This window comes from Hemiscyllium ocellatum, unplaced genomic scaffold (assembly GCF_020745735.1).
Source record: "Hemiscyllium ocellatum isolate sHemOce1 unplaced genomic scaffold, sHemOce1.pat.X.cur. scaffold_2142_pat_ctg1, whole genome shotgun sequence".
Lineage (NCBI taxonomy): Eukaryota > Metazoa > Chordata > Chondrichthyes > Orectolobiformes > Hemiscylliidae > Hemiscyllium > Hemiscyllium ocellatum.
The window spans coordinates 7501-15000 of record NW_026867986.1 but is presented as its reverse complement, the minus strand read 5'-3'; positions in this window follow the sequence as shown (position 1 = coordinate 15000).

Genomic DNA, 7500 nt, shown 5'->3' with positions numbered 1-7500 from the left:
TGGGTGACGGGCACCGCAGGGAGGCAGAGCCATCGCACTTGCCGGTGGCAGAGGAAGGACCGGACTATGTACAATAGCGGCCAACGACTCCCAGAGCCGGTTGTGCGGCGTCTGCTCTCAGCCTAAGAGGCTTCTGGGAGTGCTCAGGCAAGGGTCAGCCTGCACCCTTGCTGGCAGCACCCAGGGGAACCAGGACGCTTGCATCTCTCGCCTTCATTGTCGACACAAGCGCCTGAGGAGGGACGCCACCCCTCCCCTTGCGTCAAGAGACCTCCCCACCAGCCTCTGACTGATTCTTAGAACGGACGGAAAGAGTCGGGCAAGCCTGTCAAAGCTTTGAGCGAATGTCAAAAGCTTTAGACTTCCGCGAACTCTCCCGCTTGCACTGAGACGCGAGGTCGATGTGCTAAGCACCACGGGGCCCCTTTCGCCTGCAGGTCCCGAGCCGCCAACATGTTCTTAGTATCGTGTTCTCCAAACCTGGGTGACGGGCACCGCAGGGAGGCAGAGCCATCGCACTTGCCGGGTGGCAGAGGAAGGACCGGACTATGTACAATAGCGGCCAACGACTCCCAGAGCCGGTAGTGCGGCGTCTGCTCTCAGCCTAAGAGGCTTCTGGGAGTGCTCAGGCAAGGGTCAGCCTGCACCCTTGCTGGCAGCACCCAGGGGAACCAGGACGCTTGCATCTCTCGCCTTCATTTTCGACACAAACGCCTGAGGAGGGAAGCCAACCCTCCGTGTGTCAAGAGACCGTCCCCGCCCCGGCCTCCGACTGATTCTTAGAACGGACGGAAAGAGTCAGGCAAGCCTGTTAAGACTTCCGCGAACTCTCCGGCTTGCACTGAGACGCGAGGTCGATGTGCTCAGCACCACGGGGCCCCTTTCGCCTGCAGGTCCCGAGCCGCCAACATGTTCTAAGTATCGTGTTCTCCAAACCTGGGTGACGAGCACCGCAGGGAGGCAGAGCCATCGCACTTGCCGGGTGGCAGAGGAAGGACCGGACTATGTACAATAGCGGCCAACGACTCCCAGAGCCGGTAGTGCGGCGCCTGCTCTCAGCTTAAGAGGCTTTTGGGAGTGCTCAGGCAAGGGTCAGCCTGCACCCTTGCTGGCAGCACCCAGGGGAACCAGGACGCTTGCATCTCTCGCCTTCATTTTCGACACAAACACCTGAGGAGGGAAGCCAACCCTCCGTGTGTCAAGAGACCGTCCCCGCCCCGGCCTCCGACTGATTCTTAGAACGGACGGAAAGAGTCAGGCAAGCCTGTCAAAGAATTGAGCAGATGTCAAAATCTTTTAAGACTTCCGCGAACTCTCCGGCTTGCACTGAGACCCGAGGTCGATGTGCTCAGCACCACGGGGCCCCTTTCGCCTGCAGGTCCCGAGCCGCCAACATGTTCTAAGTATCGTGTTCCCCAAACCTGGGTGACGAGCACCGCAGGGCGGCAGAGCCATCGCACTTGCCGGGTGGCAGAGGAAGGACCGGACTATGTACAATAGCGGCCAACCACTCCCAGAGCCGGTAGTGCGGCGTGCGAGGTCTGCTCTCAGCGGAAGAGGGTTTTGGGAATGCTCAGGCAAGGGCCAGCCTGCACCCTTCCTGGCCGCTCCCACGGGAACCAGGCTACTTGCAATCCTTTCCCCCAATAGCAAGTGCCTTTTGGAGGGACGGCCGGAGTCAACGTGGGGTTTGCCCGCCCTCCAAAGTGTCAAGAGACCGCCGCACAGGCCTCTGACTGATTCTTAGAACAGGCAGCAAGAGTTGGGTAAGTCTGTCGAAAATTTGACAAAGTGTCAAAAATTAGACTTCCGAGAGCTCTTGGGCATGCACACAGGCCTGTCATTCAAGTGCTCTGCCCGCGGAACCGTTTTTCGGATGCCTTTCAAAGTGGTCCCGCGCCGCCATTTTGTTCTAAAAATCGTGTTCCCAGAAATCTCCGGGTACCCCGCCAACCTCACTGTGTCACAATGTCAAGTGGCACTGAATGGGTCTGAATTTCAAATTCGACTGCTTCGCTCTGGAACTCGAACCCGGCAAAACCGTTTGGATTTTTCCCGGTCCAGACTTCCGCGGCAGACAAAGTTAAAGTTTTCGGGCTGCAGACTCAAAACGACATCTGGCCAACCGCCGGGCTCAATTCGCCCAGTTCCTCCGGCACTTCGGAACTCATGTTCGGCATGAGTTTTTGAATCTTTCCCGATGCTTCGGCATTTTCCTCCGCTGACACTTAGAATATTTTTCACACTTGGCCGAAAATTTTTCTAAGTTTTTCTGGTTACTGATTTCTTCTTTTCGGGCATTTTTCTAAGTTTTCTTGGTTACTCATTTCTCATTTTCAAACATTTTTCTAAGTTTTTCTGGTTACTGATTTCTTCTTTTTGGGCATTTTTCTAAGTTTTCTTGGTTACTCATTTCTCATTTTCAAACATTTTTCTAAGTTTTTCTGGTTACTCATTTCTCATTTTCAAACATTTTTCTAAGTTTTTCTGGTTACTGATTTCTTCTTTTTGGGCATTTTTCTAAGTTTTCTTGGTTACTCATTTCTCATTTTCAAACATTTTTCTAAGTTTTTCTGGTTACTGATTTCTTCTTTTTGGGCATTTTTCTAAGTTTTCTTGGTTACTCATTTCTCATTTTCAAACATTTTTCTAAGTTTTCTTGGTTACTCATTTCTCATTTTCAAACATTTTTCTAAGTTTTTCTGGTTACTGATTTCTTCTTTTTGGGCATTTTTCTAAGTTTTCTTGGTTACTCATTTCTCATTTTCAAACATTTTTCTAAGTTTTTCTGGTTACTCATTTCTCATTTTCAAACATTTTTCTAAGTTTTTCTGGTTACTGATTTCTTCTTTTTGGGCATTTTTCTAAGTTTTCTTGGTTACTCATTTCTCATTTTCAAACATTTTTCTAAGTTTTTCTGGTTACTCATTTCTCATTTTCAAACATTTTTCTAAGTTTTTCTGGTTACTCATTTCTGCTTTTCCAACGTTTTACTAAGTTTTGCTGGTTACTGAGTTCACACTTTTAAACATTTTCGGGCATTTTTCTACGTTTTTCATGTTACTCATTTAGCACTTTCAGGCACTTTCCTATGCTTTCCTGCTTACTGATTTCACACTTTTAAGCATCTTCGGGCATGTTCCCTAAGTTTTGCAGTTCATTCGTTTGGGACAGTCAGGCAACTTTCCTAAGCTTTCCTGGTAACCGAATTCACATTGTTGAGAACTTTGGAACCCTTCCCTAAGCTGTGCTGGTTACTCACTTTACCTCTTCAGACACTTGCCCCCGTTGTGACAGAGACCACTTCCCGACTCGGGAAATGCACCAAATTCGGCCTGAACTCAGAGGGCAGTCCCCCCTCGAAGGCGTGGAAGTCGGCAGAATCGCCGGGTCAAATCCGGCTGAGCTACCCGGCTTGGAAGCCTCAAAGTCGGTATGAGCTGTCAGGTTCACTCCCATCCCCGTTTGGACCACTTCCCGACTCGGGAAATTCACCAAATTCGGCCTGAACTCAGAGGACAGTCCCCCCTCGAAGGCGTGACAGTCGGCAGAACCGCCGGATCAAATCCGGCTGAGCTACCCGGCCCCGAAGCCTCAAAGTCGGTAAGAGCTGTCAGGTTCACTCCCATCCCCGTTTGGACCACTTCCCGACTCGGGAAATTCACCAAATTCGGCCTGAACTTATACAACAGTCCCCCCTCGAAGGCGTGACAGTCGGCAGAACCGCCGGATCAAATCCGGGTGAGCTACCCGGCTTGGAAGCCCCAAAGTCGGTATGAGCTGTCAGGTTCACTCCCATCCCCGTTTGGACCACTTCCCGACTCGGGAAATTCACCAAATTCGGCCTGAACTTATACAACAGTCCCCCCTCGAAGGCGTGACAGTCGCTAGAACCGCCGGATCAAATCCGGTTGAGCTACCCGGCTTGGAAGCCCCAAAGTCGGTAAGAGCTGTCAGGTTCACTCCCATCCCCGTTTGGACCACTTCCCGACTTAGGAAATTCACCAAATTCGGCCTGAACTTAGAGGAGAGTCCCCGCTCGAAGGCGTGGAAGTCGGCAGAATCGCCGGGTCAAATCCGACTGAGCTACCCGGCCCCGAAGCCTCAATGTCGGTAAGAGCTGTCAGGTTCACTCCCATCCCCGTTTGGACCACTTCCCGACTCGGGAAATTCACCAAATTCGGCCTGAACTTAGACAACAGTCCCCCCTCGAAGCCGTGGCAGTCGCTAGAACCGCCGGATCAAATCCGGGTGAGCTACCCGGCTTGGAAGCCCCAAAGTCGGTATGAGCTGTCAGGTTCACTCCCATCCCCGTTTGGACCACTTCCCGACTTAGGAAATTCACCAAATTCGGCCTGAACTCAGAGGGCAGGCCCCCCTCGAAGGCCAGGCATTCGGCAGAACCGCCGGGTCAAATCCGACTGTGCTACCCGGCCCCAAAGCCTCAAAGTTGGTATGAGCAGTTAGGTTCACTCCCATCCCCGTTTGGACCACTTCCCGACTTAGGAAATTCACCAAATTCGGCCTGAACTAAGAGGAGAGTCCCCGCTCGAAGGCGTGGAAGTCGGCAGAATCGCCGGGTCAAATCCGACTGAGCTACCCGGCCCCGAAGCCTCAATGTCGGTAAGAGCTGTCAGGTTCACTCCCATCCCCGTTTGGACCACTTCCCGACTCGGGAAATTCACCAAATTCGGCCTGAACTTAGACAACAGTCCCCCCTCGAAGCCGTGGCAGTCGCTAGAACCGCCGGATCAAATCCGGTTGAGCTACCCGGCTTGGAAGCCCCAAAGTCGGTATGAGCTGTCAGGTTCACTCCCATCCCCGTTTGGACCACTTCCCGACTTAGGAAAATCACCAAATTCGGCCTGAACTCAGAGGGCAGGCCCCCCTCGAAGGCCAGGCATTCGGCAGAACCGCCGGGTCAAATCCGACTGTGCTACCCGGCCCCAAAGCCTCAAAGTTGGTATGAGCAGTTAGGTTCACTCCCAAACCCGTTGGGACCACTTCCCGACTTAGGAAATTCACCAAATTCGGCCTGAACTTAGACAACAGTCCCCCCTCGAAGGCGTGACAGTCGGTAGAACCGCCGGGTCAAATCCGGCTGAGCTACCCGATTTGGAAGCCTTCAACACAAAACCCATCCGGCAATGCCACTCAAAAAGGGCCCAAATTCAGAAACACCCCCTTCAATAGGTACCACTCCCTCGGAGACACTACCGGGACACGCTCCCCTCGGCGAAAATTAAGCCCCCACCACTAACTGAAGCCAACCGCAGCCCCAACTTCAACGGAGAAATCAGTAACCAATTCAAAAATGCACTTGGTTACTGATTTGTACTGCTTCAAAAATATTCTAAGTGTCGCTGGTTACTGATTTGTACTGCTCCAAAAATATTCTAAGTGTCACTGGTTACTGATTTGTACTGCTCAAAAATATTCTAAGTGTCCGCTGGTTACTGATTTGTACTGACTTCAAAATATTCTAAGTGTCGCTGGTTACTGATTTGTACTGACTCAAAAATATTCTAAGTGTCAGTGGTTACTGATTTGTACTGCTCCAAAAATATTCTAAGTGTCAGCTGGTTACTGATTTGTACTGCTTAAAAATATTCTAAGTGTCAGTGTTACTGATTTGTACTGCTCCAAAAATATTCTAAGTGTCGCTGGTTACTGATTTGTACTGCTTCAAAAATATTCTAAGTGTCAGTGTTACTGATTTGTACTGCTTCAAAAATATTCTAAGTGTCGCTGGTTACTGATTTGTACTGCTTCAAAAATATTCTAAGTGTCGCTGGTTACTGATTTGTACTGCTTCAAAAATATTCTAAGTGTCGTGGTTACTGATTTGTACTGCTCCAAAAATATTCTAAGTGTCGCTGGTTACTGATTTGTACTGCTTCAAAAATATTCTAAGTGTCGCTGGTTACTGATTTGTACTGCTCCAAAAATATTCTAAGTGTCGCTGGTTACTGATTTGTACTGCTTCAAAAATATTCTAAGTGTCGCTGGTTACTGATTTGTACTGCTTCAAAAATATTCTAAGTGTCGCTGGTTACTGATTTGTACTGCTTCAAAAATATTCTAAGTGTCGCTGGTTACTGATTTGTACTGCTCAAAAATATTCTAAGTGTCGTGGTTACTGATTTGTACTGCTCCAAAAATATTCTAAGTGTCGCTGGTTACTGATTTGTACTGCTTCAAAAATATTCTAAGTGTCAGCTGGTTACTGATTTGTACTGCTCAAAAATATTCTAAGTGTCAGCTGGTTACTGATTTGTACTGCTCAAAAATATTCTAAGTGTCAGTGGTTACTGATTTGTACTGCTTCAAAAATATTCTAAGTGTCGCTGGTTACTGATTTGTACTGCTTCAAAAATATTCTAAGTGTCAGTGGTTACTGATTTGTACTGCTTCAAAAATATTCTAAGTGTCGCTGGTTACTGATTTGTACTGCTCCAAAAATATTCTAAGTGTCTCTGGTTACTGATTTGTACTGCTTCAAAAATATTCTAAGTGTCGCTGGTTACTGATTTGTACTGCTTCAAAAATATTCTAAGTGTCAGTGGTTACTGATTTGTACTGCTTCAAAAATATTCTAAGTGTCGCTGGTTACTGATTTGTACTGCTTCAAAAATATTCTAAGTGTCGCTGGTTACTGATTTGTACTGCTTCAAAAAATATTCTAAGTGTCAGTGGTTACTGATTTGTACTGCTTCAACAATATTCTAAGTGTCGCTGGTTACTGATTTGTACTGCTTCCAAAATATTCTAAGTGTCAGCGGTTACTGATTTGTACTGCTTCAAAAATATTCTAAGTGTCGTGGTTACTGATTTGTACTGCTTCAAAAATATTCTAAGTGTCGCCGTTACTGATTTGTACTGCTTCAAAAATATTCTAAGTGTCGCTGGTTACTGATTTGTACTGCTTCCAAAAATATTCTAAGTGTCGCTGGTTACTGATTTGTACTGCTTCAAAAATATTCTAAGTGTCAGTGGTTACTGATTTGTACTGCTTCAAAAATATTCTAAGTGTCGCTGGTTACTGATTTGTACTGCTTCAAAAATATTCTAAGTGTCAGTGGTTACTGATTTGTACTGCTTCAAAAATATTCTAAGTGTCGCTGGTTACTGATTTGTACTGCTCCAAAAATATTCTAAGTGTCGCTGGTTACTGATTTGTACTGCTTCAAAAATATTCTAAGTGTCGCTGGTTACTGATTTGTACTGCTTCAAAAATTCTAAGTGTCGCTGGTTACTGATTTGTACTGCTTCAAAAATATTCTAAGTGTTGGTGGTTACTGATTTGTACTGCTTCAAAAATATTCTAAGTGTCAGTGGTTACTGATTTGTACTGAATCAAAAATATTCTAAGTGTCGCTGGTTACTGATTTGTACTGCTCAAAAATATTCTAAGTGGGCTGGTTACTGATTTGTACTGCTCCAAAAATATTCTAAGTGTCGCTGGTTACTGATTTGTACTGCTTCAAAAATATTCTAAGT